Source organism: Pimephales promelas, chromosome 3, assembly GCF_988280905.1.
Source record: "Pimephales promelas chromosome 3, fPimPro1.hap1.1, whole genome shotgun sequence".
Lineage (NCBI taxonomy): Eukaryota > Metazoa > Chordata > Actinopteri > Cypriniformes > Leuciscidae > Pimephales > Pimephales promelas.
The window spans coordinates 38,936,292-38,951,414 of NC_142771.1; the positions used below are offsets into that span (position 1 = coordinate 38,936,292).

Sequence of the window (15,123 nt, forward strand, 5' to 3'; positions counted from 1 at the left end):
CAAAGTAATTAGGCATCGTTGATTGCTGTTTGACTCTTAGCGCCGATTTGTGGCCGTCACACTGCATGTGTGATTTTACGGCGCCGACGCCCATTGTCCCCAACTTAAATCCTTTTTTTGCAAACGCGGCAAAATCCTTCATAATGTTTACCAGCAACGAGCTGCAACCATGTCTTGAAATCTTCATTTTCCAGCCACTTCTGCTGAAATTTGCACTTTCCCATTTTTCAGTAGTTTCAGACCTGTCCACTGCTGTGCAAAATGCCCGCGTCACCTCTGAATCACGGCAATTTTGCTCCGGCCGGAAGCAATTACCAAAATGGTTCCGCGTGTTTATCATACTAACCTATTTTTTACATTCGATACTAACGTACATATTTTGCGAGCGCAAATACAAATTATTAATTATGAAGGCTATATTCAAATAAATTTGTATAAAATTCTCTTCAAAACTATAAAAAATTTAATGCCTGTAAGAATCAAATTTAATGCCTTTTAAGGCCTTAATTTTCGCAAAATCCATTTAATGACTTTTAATGCTTTTTAATGCCCCGCGGAAACCCTGAATGTTGTATCGTGAGGTACTCTGTGATTCCCCCTTACTGTTAGGGATAATCTTTTTTAGGTTTGTCTCTGTTTTGTCGTGTTTTTCTGTGTCCTAGGTTCCAGTTCGATTCATTTGCACACCTATCTAGAAGTTCGGGGACTGGGTCCTATTTCACTGCAGGTCTCTTTTTTACCATCGTTGATCAGCTTACCACAGACCACGTTACAGCATGTTATGCCACCTGCCGATACCGTCCCAAAGGACAAAAAGCCAGAGCCCACCTCAGATGCAGAGACCGAGTCTGTTTGATGCCATAGCCAGAACCAACACCTGAGCTATGTATCGCCCCGGAGCCAACCAAGTCCAACCAGGTGCGTGAGATGGTAACATCGTCCGTCTGGTTTCCGGCCCTGCCTCCCACTCTCACTTCCTCTGCCTGTTTCGAGTCGACCAAGGAGAAATCAAGAATTGAGTTTAGTGAGGCCGACTCGATTACTTCATTTTGATTTGATTTTTTTTTTTTTTTAGTTTAATAGGGAAGCATTCTTCAGGATTATGGGTAGTGTAGTTTTTAACTGCAAATTCAGCAATTTTTATATATTTATTTTTTTAATGAAGCTCTAATGAAGTCACACTGACTTTGTAATGACATTTTAATGAAATCGCACAGACCGGGCTTCTACCGGAGCATATATCATCAACTAACAATCTCAACGCTCATGGTAGATCTAGAAATGTTTCCCTAAACATGGGTTTCTCTATGGAGATTCTCTTAATGAGATCCTACTGTTGTGTTCCATCAAGTCTTGTTATTTTTTTTTCTCCAGAATATATTAAATATCAGACACTATCTTTTTGCAAGCTAGTTAAAGGGAAGGTAAAATAAAGTCCACTCCACATGATTGTGCCGGTAGCTGAAATACCCCTGAGCAATGCCTCATGGTAATTGGAAGTAATCGTTCATCCATAAAGGTATTTCTGCATAACGATGAGCAGATGGTGTGCCACTTTGTGGTGAGGAAACTTAAGAATGCTCCAAATCTAACAGGCAATTACACTTCTCCTATGCACAATTTACTCAGCCGTAAGTAGCCCAGTCATGCTCCTCTGAGAGAGGTGAACGAGCCAATTTCACTTCAGATGCTCCAGCAATTAAAGGTGGAAACACTTACAGATATGTGCTATCACACTCGCCGAGGGAGACCACAAGAAAGAGAAAGAGGCAAAGAGAGGGCGAAAAGAGGACTGACAAAGGAAGATGTTAAAAGTAAAAATACTAAAAAGAAAAGGAATGCGTTGGGTTGCGCAGAAATGAAAATGATGTGATCAATTGCTCATCCTCATCTCGCTCCAACCCTAAGACTGACTATATCTATCTATCTATCTATCTATCTATCTATCTATCTATCTATCTATCTATCTATCTATCTATCTATCTATCTATCTATCTATCTATCTATTTCTTTCTTTCTTTCTTTCTTTCTTTCTTTCTTTCTTTCTTGCTGGGTTGTTTCAACCAAATATGGACAAACCCAAATGTTGGCTTAAAAATGCAATTAAAATTGTACAGTTGAAAATGAAAGTTGAAGTTGGGTTAAAATTTGAAATGACTTTTTTAACCCAACATTTGGGTTTGTCCATATTTTACCCAAATTTGGGTTCAAACAACCCAGCATTGTTTAGAGTGTCCGTCCATCCATCCATCCATCTCCATTTATTCGCCCAGTCTCCTACCCATCCCTCAATCTGCCATCCATCCAACTCGTGTTAGCTGAACTAATCACCTTAAATAGTGCAATAATAATGTCCCACCATTTAACAAAGTACAAAGCGACATTGGATATTTACAGCTAAGGCACTTAAGTGCTTTTGTTCTCAGCAGGGTAGATTAGTTTAATGCAGTTCACATTCAGCTGCCCACAGCTACAGTTCCTCTACAGTGACGTTAATTTCCCCGCATGTCACTCAATATATGACTATACACTCCAATGTACTTTACAATACAGCTCAAATGTGTTTTGATACAAATATAATAACCTATTCATCAGTCTGACGTGTTATTTCACGTCAGCTCTTTTGTCATTCTCTGCAGTTTGATTAGGAAGAAGATTGAAATGGCGAGAATGATGCGTATTGTGATCTTTCAAGGTGTCTTTTGAGACCACAGAACACTAAATTCAGTCACAAATGACATCCGAGTCCTGTTCTCCCCCAGTGGAGTCATGCGGCGACTTGCTTTGTTCAGTGGACTTCCCAGTGTGCGGAGCTCAGTTTAATTGCTCCTTGCCTTCAGCGGAAGGTAGAGAGCACACTTTTGATTGGAGTGAAAATGAATGCATCTCTTACGGCTTGTTTGACTTGTATGGACGAGTGTGAAATGAATTCCTCCACCTTGGGAGGAAACTAATATATCAGTGTGATTATTCTGAGGGATGCAAGGCAGAACGGAATAGAGTGAGTTTTATGTTGTCTTTTTCTGAGTGAAATTCATCCATCCATTCTCCAATCTACTTGTCCTTTGTGAGGTTGCAAGCTGTGAAAAATCTTGTGTAACATTGATTTTATGGCATCACAGAGTTCATGCGGATGTAACTTGCTTTAAGTATGTTTTTTTTTTTGTTTAAAGGTATGTATTTTGGAATTATCTGGACTTCATTAAATGATAATCTAAGCATGCGTGAAGTCAAATCTTAATTTGTGCCGTTAGGCTATGTTTACACAGAAATGATCTGAAGAGAAAACGCAAAAGTGGTGTTGCGTTATCACTTATTATTCTGTATTTAGACAAGCGTTTTGGGTGGGAATCCGCGTGCATATGGTGACGCAAATGTGTGTGAAATTCAGTGTAGTATCCACTCCAGGCAGCTAGGTGGCGATGTGGAGCACTGCCACAAAATAACATCAAGTCCGTGCACCTGCGTATAATCCTCACCGTCACAACATGACATCATGACTTTTGCGTAAACATACACGCCACTTTCGAGTCAAGTGGCGTGTTATCTCGACGCATTTTGAGCTATCCGCATGTATCCACGTGTATGTGTGTATGTTATCCGCATGAAACGAAGCAAAATGTAGATCTACATCTGGGGAGCGATCTTTTTTTTTTCCTAGGATGGTAAGGGAACAGTCATAAATGCCATTAACCCCAGTGACGGTTCGGTTTAGGGATGGGGTTGAGGTAAGTCATATATTTATATATACAGTAATAACGTTAAGTCAACGGCATTCATAAACACGCTGAAAAGCGATTATGCGTCTTGATAGCACGCCAAAAATGGAAAATACGAATTGGCGTGTCATACACACGCTACTTCATGAGATCAGACTTTTGCGTTTTTACCCTGTACACGGGAACGCGACGGTGGAGCGTTTTTAATATTTCCACTCTGGAGCGTGGTTTCACTTTTTTGCGTTTTTTTAAGTCCCAAAAACGCAGTCGCCTTGTAAACGAAAGGCACATCCGATCAAATATTTTTACGTTTTCACCCGCGAGCGTTCTCGTGTAAACAGGGCCTTAGATGGTAAATAATGAAACTGAAAGACTAACACATGTATGTTTATAAAATCGTCAATCAGGTGCACAAGTGTAGTTCGTTACTATAGCAACAGTGGGTTCCCGGCACATTTTAGGTAGAACAAAAAAAAAAAGAGAGAATTTTATTTAACATTTTAAGCCGTACCCTACTTTATTGTTTAATGGCACTTTTTTATTCATACTATTTTAATCCCACATTGCTTTGATCAGACCTCTCCCTTACCGTTCTTTGCCTTTGCCCTTCTTATAAAACATTACAATGATCACATGTAGACTTACTTTTCAAAATTAGTAATAAAACAATCGTAATTGGTAATAGGGGTGGTTAGTGTGTTAGTGTCAAATACAACAATTTCTGAAATTAACATCACGTCTTGCTCCAAAATCACTACATGTCAGTCATGTTTGTAATTCTTCTGTGGTTCCCTGTTGCTTCTTAACACAGAGTGAGACAGAAAATATATAATTTCCCAAAAATGCTATACTCTTGACACAGTCAGATCAACATGATCACATGACTGTGCTTTTCTATGCTGTTTGAACAAAATATCCATTATGGATGCTTGCCCAGGTGGTTCCTGGGGGTTATTTTTTCCATCAGCTTGAGATGTGATTGTATTTGTTAGTCACACATAATTGGGTACATATTGGCTCAGGCACATGGTTGATTTAGGTTGATAGTTAAATAAAATTAAGAGTTTAACACACAGGTACACTATTAAAGTCACTATTTAAATACCTTTGGGCTTCGCAAGCCCAGATACACTAGATTTGAAGCCGTTTGGCAATGTTAGGCACACATAGATGGCAAATGTGTGACTCTCATGTCCCTTTGGAGAAGGAGCAGGACATCTTGGCAGTAGTTCTGCTTGTTTTGGGGGGCCATGCTGTCCTATTGTCTTGCTATTGTCTATGTGCCAGGATTATGTTTGCCTATTACAGTTGTTGTTATTTTTAAGTCTTTCATCATTGAACATCATTGACATAATTATCTGGCTTTCTGTGTTTTCACTGTTATACGGCAGGGGGCACTATTGCACATCTACTGAAAGAGCACTGAATCTCCTGATCAAAACACATAGACATATACACTAGATGTCACCTTGGCTTCAGGAGTTCATTGGAACGAATGTGTCAATAGAGCCGCCATCTTGGGACAGGGTAGCCCCTCCTCTTTAATCCTTAAACGTCAATGTAGACAAAAGTCTAACGGAAATAAATTCACCATAAATCGTCATGAATCCGATTTTCTAGTTTTTTTTTTTTGTTGTTTCGTTCCAATGGTCAGACATGTATTTACAAATCATTCTCATCCTAGGGCGTCATATAGTGACACTTGAAATTTCGTCTAAATCAAATGCACATGGCACCCTTTAGCGTCAATAACACGCACAGAGCTTTGTTCGGTTATGGGTAGGTTTAGGTCTGGGGTAGGGTTAGGGTTAGACCACTAAGAGGCGCCTTCTGGCCCATATATATCTGCGTCTCATATTGACGCTAAAGGGTGCCATGTGCGTTAGATGTAGACGAAATGTCAAAAGTGCCAGTATATGACGTCTTGAGATGAGAACAGGCTGGTATTGATCATTGAGTCCAGAGAAAATTAAAAAAAAATTTTAAACATTCTTCCTTGTTAAGATTTTGTTTGTGTGAACATCCATACGCATCACAAAAGTCTTAAAATCCATGAATTCAAAGTAACTTTAGGCCCCTTAGTGCCAATTGGGCATCGTTTAAATGCCACGGCCCACCTGAGCATTGTTTCTGACCATGTCCATCCCTTTATGGCCACCATGTCCCCATCCTCTGATGGCTTCTTCCAGCAGGATAATGCACCATGTCACAAAACTCGAATCATTTTAAATTGGTTTCTTGAACATGACAATGAGTTCACTGTACTAAAATGGCCCCCACAGTCAACAGATCTCAACCCAATAGAGCATCTTTGGGATGTGGTGGAACGGGACCTCCTAATAATTCTTTAGGTGATTGTACACTTATTGAACATTATTTTAAACATCTATTCAGAAAAAATAAAACAATAAATTAACTGGCACCAATGTTGCAATCCACTTCGTAGAGCATATTACATGTGCACATCTGTTCAAAATTTGAAGAAAGCATTACATTAATGAGTTTTAAAAGAAATAACGATCTATTGTTATGAAATAAATGATCACATAAAAAGTCCTTACATTATATTAGTTCATTTAATGATTATTTTGACTAAAATAATAATCCCAGCCACTTGAAAAAAAGGCTTTTTCCGATTTTTTGCAATAATAAAAACAATATGATCACAAATACCATTAACTGAACGATACTTAAGTGATGAATTACATAACTAGGCCTAATTATTAACATCTATTATGATTAATAACATTTTGCCATAATACCCAACTGAAAATAGGCTCCATAACAGCTTAATGAATATTGAGGACGTGACAACATACCAAAAACAACATGTGTCATAAAGATCATTTCAGATAGATTTGTATATGAGATGTTACTTTTAATCTTGCTGCAAGCAAAATATAATTATTTCTATATTTTTGATTTTGGATAGAAATGTCCATGTTATGCGAGTTTCATTTGATAGCATTTAGCTCCATAAAACTGCCCATTGCAAATAATTAATTAGATAATTTGTAGATAAAAAAAATACCTCCTTAAAACAACAACAACAACAACAAAACCACTCAATGTCATTGCCTGTAGCATTAGGAATTTGTCCAAAGGGGTTTAATTAATCTTTGAAATGAATTGGCTGTTTTGGATCTTATGAAGGTTAGAAGGCAAATTAGATGGAAGACTGTTGGCCTGTTCTATTGAATTATTTTTATTGACTTAATTAGAATACTAAATAATGCAGGTGCTTGAACACAATGGATCTGAGTATGTTTGGGATGTGCATTATATTTGGTCAAATTAAATTAAAACCTAACTGCTAGTTGTGTGCTTAGCACTTATATAATCTATACAAAATCCAACAATTTGATTTCGTTTAATGGTTAACAGTTTAATGTAATTTAAGTTGAAATGACTTGAAACATTGAAGTTGATTGTACTTAAATGTAAGGTAGCAACATTTTTTGACCTGTTATGCATGATTATGCACAGTATTTATGACTAAATGTTTTTTTTTAAGAGACTGCACTGAATATTTGTTCTTTTAAAAATGCATTCATCACTTAGCATATGAAGTATGAAAATTTGCAATCTAAAGATGGTGGATACACTTCCCCAAATGCAAAAAGTGAAATGTGAAAAGCCAATATTTTCAATATGCAAAAGTCATAGACATCAATAGCCAACAATATCGTCATTCTTTACAATAACACAAAGTTATTTACGAATGCTGGTTTAATGGATATTGCTCATGTGAGTTACTGGCAAGACTTAACAAGTAGAAACTTCCCGGCAGCATTAGCGATAGACAGCTCTAGCATGGTCTGGCAGGCCGAGATGACTGCAGTATGGAAGATAAAGGTTTATTGGAAGACATGAGGTTTCACATGGAATCATTGACTATTTGAAGTCAGAGCTCAGGGCCACAGATCTTCTCTGCCTTGAGCTCCTCACACTCTCATTTATTTATGTATCCATCCATTTTACCCCTGCAGAGATCCAAGAGCCCTGCGTCACCTAAAGAGTGCTGAAATAAACAACCAGCTACCGGCATCACAGACAGATACATAAAGACAGCCATAAAAACAGCAAGGGTGCAAAGAACCAGGCAGACGGCCGCTGTCTCTCAAATCCCCCAGGATTCAATAGTTATGAAAACTGACAAAACCATCTGTGATTTAAATAGAAGGCAAAACCTAATCTATTTTCTTGCAAATGTGCAAGTAATTATTCAAGATTCCTCTTTTTCCCCCTCTCGCAACGCTGTGGCATCTTTCTTGTAATATGAACACGTCTCCCTTGGGTAGCTGCATAATTGGACCCAATGAATCATTCATATGGCAAACGTCTTTTAGGATTTTAGAAACCCCGATGAACAACTAAATTTAAGTGCAAAGCTGGTGACATAATTGTCATTCAGTTTGGTAGATACCATGAAGTCAAAGTGATTATCATCTGAAAAATCCACATGTTTTGCTCAAAATTAGCATGCCTGCAGGGATCGAGCAAAATTGTATGAGGATAACACTTTTATTGATCCTCAAAGTGCAATGGCAATTCAGAAGACTTAAATGACAACTGACTTTGTTGTGTGTAAAGAAAAAAAAATTGAAGAAAAGAGCAGCTCTTCTGTGTCTGAGTTTCTGTTTAAAGCAGGTTTCTCAGATCCCAGAATTCCTCATGTTCTTCATGACAGATGAGTGAACAAAGAATTCCACATACACTGAATTAAACAATGCAATTAAAATGTACTTAAAATATTTAAGTTTAATTTAGTGTCGTCAAAAGTACTGACTTTGTCACCAAGTCGGTACTGAAATTAAAAAAAAAAAAAAAAAAATGACGATTCCAACATTTCCCTCTTGCATTTTAGCGCTGTTGAACAGATTCTTAAACCCCTCTGATTGGTGTGCACCTGCTCACCACAAACCACACTCCTTGAGAGAGGATGGACTCTTCACCACTCTGGAGTTGCCCATGGTGAGAGGCGGCGGGCTGGTGTGGGTTTGCTTATAGCCCCCCAGCTCAGCTGCTATGTGTTGGAGTTTACCCAGGTGAACGAGAGGGTCTTTTCCCTGCGCCTACAGGTTGGGGATAGGTCTCTCACTGTCGTGTGTGCCTACGGGCCAAACGGCAGTGCAGAGTACCCGGCCTTCTTGGGGTCTCTGGGAGGAGTGCTGGAAAGTGCTCTGACTGGGGACTCCGTCGTTCTGCTGGGGGACTTCAACGCTCACGTGGGTAAAGACAGTGACACCTGGAGGGGCGTGATTGGGAGGAACGGCCCCCCTGACCTGAACCCGAGTGGTGTTCAGTTATTGGACTTCTGTGCTAGTTACAGTTTGTCTATAATGAACATCATGTTCAAGCATAAGGGTGTCCACCAGTGCACGTGGCACCAGGACACCCTAGGTCGTAGATCGATGATCGACTTTGTGGTCGTTTCATCTGACCTGCGGCCGTATGTCTTGGACACTCGGGTGAAAAGAGGAGCGGAGCTGTCAACTGATCACCACCTGGTGGTGAGTTGGATCCGATGGCGGGGGAGGAGGCTTGACAGACTTGGCAGACCCAAGCGTACTGTAAGGGTTTGCTGGGAACGTTTGGCCGAATCTTCTGTCAGAAAGATCTTCAACTCTCACCTCCGGCAGAGCTATGACCAGATCCCGAGGGAGGCTGGAGATATTGAGTCTGAGTGGACCATGTTCTCCACCTCCATTGTCGAAGCGGCTGCTCGGAGCTGTGGCCGTAAGGTCTCCGGTGCCTGTCGAGGCGGCAGTCCCCGAACCCGGTGGTGGACACCGGAAGTAAAGGATGCCGTCAAGCTGAAGAAGGAGTCCTATCGGGCCTGGCAGGCCAAGCGTACTGCGGCCCGGGTGTTCGTGGAGGCAAAAACACGGGCCTGAGAGGAGTTTGGTGAGGCCATGGAGAAGGACTATCGGCTGGCCTCGAAGAGATTCTAGCAAACTGTCCGGCGCCTCAGGGGAGGGAAACAGTCCCCTACCAATGCTGTTTACAGTAGGGGTGGGCTGCTGTTGACCTCAACTGGGGATGTCGTCGGCCGGTGGAAGGAATACTTCGAGGACCTCCTCAATCCCGCCGTCACGTCTTCCATTGAATAAGAGGCTGAGGGCTCAGAGGTGGACTCGTCCATCACCCTAGCTGAGGTCACCGAGGTAGTCAAAAAACTCCTCGGTGGCAAGGCACCGGGGTTGGATGAGATCCGCCCTGAATACCTCAAGTCTCTGGATGTTGTGGGGTTGTCTTGGTTGACACGCCTCTGCAGCATCGTGTGGCGGTTGGGGACAGTGCCTCTGGGATGGCAGACCGGGGTGGTGGTTCCTCTTTTTAAGAAGGGGGACCGGAGGGTGTGTTCCAACTATAGGGAGATCACACTTCTCAGCCTCCCTGGGAAAGTCTATGCCAGGGTACTGGAGAGGAGAATACGGCCTATAGTGGAACCTCGGATTCAGGAGGAACAGTGCGGTTTTCGTCCGGGCCGTGGAACACTGGACCAGCTCTATACTCTCTACAGGGTGCTGGAGGGTTCATGGGAGTTTGCCCAACCAGTCCACATGTGTTTTGTGGATTTGGAGAAGGCATTCGACTGTGTCCCCCGAGGTGACCTGTGGAGGGTGTTCCGGGAATATGAGGTCCGGGGTTCTTTGCTAAGGGCTGTCCAGTCTCTGTATGACTGAAGCAGGAGCTTGGTTCGCATTGCCGGTAGTAAGTTGGACTCCGGCAGGGCTACCCTTTGTCGCCGGTTCAGGAATTCAGTATTTCCTGTGGACTCTATTTTAAAGTTCCTTAGGTGTTCAATGTACCACCCACTTAGCAACTTAAAAACAAAGACATGATTTTCATGTACATTATTTCAGGTATCTCTCCAAATTCAGGCAACCCTCCTGTCAATCTTAAAGGCAACAACATTCCAGCACAATAGTTAGTGCCTAAAATGGTGACCTTGTTTGTCATGTTAACAACTACTGGCCTTGGAAACTGCCACTGCCACTGCCACTTTAGGCATTCTGGACACAGAGAGTTTTGGCCTGAGATTGTTAGCATAATGGATTTGATATGAAGTCATTGATTGGTGTTTTCTTGCCATTGTTTTGAAAATATTTCTGAATGACCCAGTCTGCCTCAGAATCCTTAATAAAGAATCAATGTTTGGCTTCAAATGGCATGGTAAAGGGAGACCAAAAGCAGTTGTTAGCCACGGATAGTGTTCATAGAAGTGATGTTTCAGATTTTCTTCTGGGAACACATCAATACCAATAAAAGGGTTCACTGAACCTGCTTTCCATGTATTCTCTAGTTTCTCATCGTTGTGGCCTGGAGCCATGACAAGCTCAACAACATCTTTTAAGGTCATCAAAACCTGCCAGACTGTGTCATCTTCTACATATACATTTATTCATTTAGCTGACGCTTTTATCCAAAGCGACTTACAATTGCTATATATATCAGAGGCCGCACGCCTCTGGAGCAACTAGGGGTTAAGTGTCTTGCTCAGGGACACATTGGTGTCTCACAGTGGATTTGAACCTGGGTCTCTCACACCAAAGGCATGTGTCTTATCCAGCGCCATTACCACCCCTTCTAGTACTTTGTACTCTCTTATAAAAGGTAGCATCCATAATAAGCACCAGTGTTCCTGTGCATTACCTCCTATACTCTTATATGATACAGAATTCAGGGGATAGCTTGTGGACACTTGGCTTTGTTATTCCATATGTAAGGAAATGGATGAATTGAAGAGTTAAGCTCTTGAAGAGAAAATTATTTTTTTCTTTAGAAACACATCAAGACACATTACCAGTTCCAAAGGTAAAATACCTTAAAGCTAACTAATCATGCAAAGGGTCAGGTGTATAACCTGATGTGGCATAAAAGTAACAATCTGTCAGAGATGGGACACTATTCCACAATTCCACTATTCCACCGGATTTTTCTCCACAATGAAATCTTTTACTCCTATTGAAACTGATGACGTGTTTTCTGGTGCCCTTTTTATACATTGGGGCACACCTTGTGACGTCATCACTGCATCGGCCATGAGTGCCTAATTACTATATGTGCCTCAGACATGCGTCCCCGTAGCGTTGACTAATGCGGTGTTGTGTTCCCTCAAAAGGGAACAGTTGATGTCCTAAGGACAGGGTATTTCATTTAATGCGTGTTGAAAATGGGTTGAGGTTTATTATATGCACTTTTTTAAAAATGTATTTTAATATATGTTAAATGTTTCAAAGCTTTCGGATTTGGATTTGGACTTGTCTGGCTCTTCCAGACCTGCACACTGAGATGTAGAGGGGCTGAGTGAATGGTGTTATGGGAGGATGCCTCGGGTGGAGAAGAATTTAGTGAATTGACCTCTCCCCTGGGACATCCTCATCGATGAAGGCTTCAATTTTGCCCTCGAAGCCTTGTCATATGATGGTTGAGCTTTGCATACTATGGCAATATTGCAAGCTTACCAGGCAGATCTGCCCAAAGACATGGACCAATTGGAGGGTTTGTTCCCCGAGTTGGTCTCTGCACTGCGTATGCTCTTCGTGTTACCAGGCAGGCAGCCCATTCCCTTGGATGGTCTATGGCTGCTATGGTGATGATGGAGAGGCATCTGTGGCTGAACTTGTCAGGCATCAAGGAGTGTGACAAAGCTGGTTTCTTGGATGCCCCTGTCCTGCCCTCTGGACTGTTTGGCGCTGCCGTTGAGACGGTGGTGAACAGGTTTAAAGAGGCAAGAATGCAGTCAGCTGCCTTTGAAAAATGTATTTCTCTTCTCCTAAATTGTCTGGAGCCCTTGCCAGGAACAAGTTCCTGTAGAGAGGAGCGGAAGGCGAGCGTAGCTAATCGAGCACCCCTCCAAGGTGTGAAGAGCCAAGGTGTCATTATAGGAGGAAGACACACTAAGATAGTAAGTAATTTTAATTTATAAAGCACATTTACACACAGTGCAAAACTGACCAAAGTGCTTTACAATAAACATTTAAAAACACATAGAATCAATAATCATAATTATATAAAACATGAATAAAAAGAAACCTTCAATTTCAGGGCACACAACACAGCAATAGAAAGAACAAACATGAGTGGCGGGTTAGGGAACAAGGTATATTTTCTCACAGGTATCAGTCGATACATCAACAACTGGAGAATTTGAGGGGTTGGTAACAGAGTTTATAGTGCTGAATAAAATGTTTGGTCTGTTTGAGATAAGATAAGAGGACTTTGAGTGCGTCAAAAAAGAGGAGAATGCTGTCTACGTTTTTGCCCCTTTTCCATTCTTTTCTTGTTCCTTTCTACCATCCTGTTTTTATCCTCCCTCTGGGGAGGGTGCTAGGGTACAATCGTTCTGTTTTTAGAGAAGATTTGAAGTTTTCCTCCAAGCAGAAGGAGCAATACCTTCCTTCTTTTTCCCTGTACTTTTGAAGGAGATTAATAGCCACCTTCCTTCTCCTAGAGTAGGGTGTTACAGTACAATCATTTTGTTTTTAGCCTCCCCCTCTGAGGAGTGTGTGGGGTACAGTATGTTGTTTTTAGAGGAGAGTAAAATAACTTTGTGTGGGGTACAATGGACAAAATAGTTATTTCTTCTCGTCTGTTTTGACCTTTGAGTTCTGTAAATCAAATGTTCTGATGGTGCACAGATTGTCCACTGCACATTTATGGATACATCTTTATGGAATATTGTTTACCTCTTGTCTCAGACATGAGACATTAACTGTTGATTCTTAAAACTCAAACATTATTGCTCTGGACATTGATATTTTGTGGGGTTTTTTTGTTTGTTTGTTTTTGTAATGTTACTAAATTACTATTTTTTTGTTTGTAATGTTAGTAAATTACTTGGCAAAAATTTGTTGATGAATAGGGAGCTTTCACACTAGCACTTTTGTGCACACCTGGACACACCCACTTTTGTGCACTTCTGGGGTACGTTTCATGTGAACTCCAATATGGTTCGCTGCTGATATGCACACAGACACAGCCAAGCGAAACGAGGTCTTGTGCACCCAACTTGTCATTTTTGCTGCGCTCGTGCGGACGCGTCGAGTATAAAGGCTTCACTCTGTCAGCGCATGCTGTCATCGGTAAAGATCTCTCCCAATCATCTCCAGCAGAAGCAGCCTCCGATCGCTCCACTAACCTCTGCCTCTGCCGTTTCCCTCGTAAGCTGATATTCGTATTTAAACATTCTCTATGATATATATATATATATATATATATATATATATTTTAAATGACACACTGTCTCTTTCTCTCTCACACTCTTCAGACTTTTAATGATAAGTGCTTTATTTTTAAAGTCTGTGGCTAAGAATCGTGTAAAAAAAAATCCTTATTTTGGGGATGGGTCTCCCTTATTTTCAATGTTCAATGTTGACAACTATGGTATAATGTGGTTGTATAAATATTTTCTCTGTGTTCGCGTGCGCACGCGCTCACTCTTGAATGGTGTAAACGCGGGAAGGTACGATATGAGACAATGCATGTCTGAGGTCGAAAAATGTTAATGTAATCTTAAACTAAAGTGTTAAGTGTTATTCCTTTGTACTTATTTGTTTGGCAGTAAAGGTAGTTCACGAAGTTTGTCCAAGTTAAGTTAATGGTGGCAGAAACCCCCCTGGATCACTACTTTAGCAACCCTTTGATATGCGGAGCGAGGTATGTGGTCATTGTAATGTATATTTTCAAACTAATTCATTTCATATGGTCATGTAAATGGAAATGAGATTAATTTGTGATGGTTGTTGCCTGCTATGCTGTTATCTATCTGATGCTAGCTTTCTAGCATTTGTGTTTGTCAAAGGATTATTTTGCATCAAGCTAAACTGCCTTTGTTATTTTCCTTTTAAGTTTTCACGGTGTTGATGCGACAGTCGTCTGAATAAAAGTACACCCGTATGGAAACACTCCCAAGCCTGTTTATTCCAAGTTGAAGTGCTGCTACAGCGGTTTTTTTTTTTTGTAAATAAACTGCACTTGGGTTCTCCACTAACTTGTCTTAGTGGATTAATCCTTACAGATATAGGCTATTTAATTTTGTGTCTGCTGGCTTTATTTCTTCAACTTCAAGTTTAATGCATTTACATGTTATATATAGTGGTGGGCAGATCGAGGCTTCAGGAAACAGTATTTTTCGAAGTAGCATTGCTAGTTCTACGTAGTTTCGTGTTTATTTTCATGCACCTGGTGAACCGAGTTCGCTTGTGTGGCAGCGACTTGTGTTCCATTCTAGTACATGGTGGTTCTTCCATTCAATGTGCATATATCTGTTCGCATTGTCTCAATGATGGTCTGATGAATTAAGTTATTGGTTTATATTAACTTTTTTTTTTTTTAAAGGGTCCTGTACAAACTAAGATTGTTTTCTTGTTTTACAGAGAATTTGTTGACCCATTTA

General features: G+C 40.8%; 1 long non-coding RNA gene across 1 annotated transcript in view; it reads left to right on the plus strand.

The window, feature by feature from the left end:
* Positions 1-15,123, plus strand: part of LOC148982085 (uncharacterized) — a 65,395-nt gene that overhangs the window by 21,141 nt on the left and 29,131 nt on the right. The window contains exon 2 of the long non-coding RNA XR_016155224.1: positions 663-918. This is a non-coding gene — a long non-coding RNA (uncharacterized LOC148982085). The remainder of the gene's footprint in view (positions 1-662; positions 919-15,123) is intronic.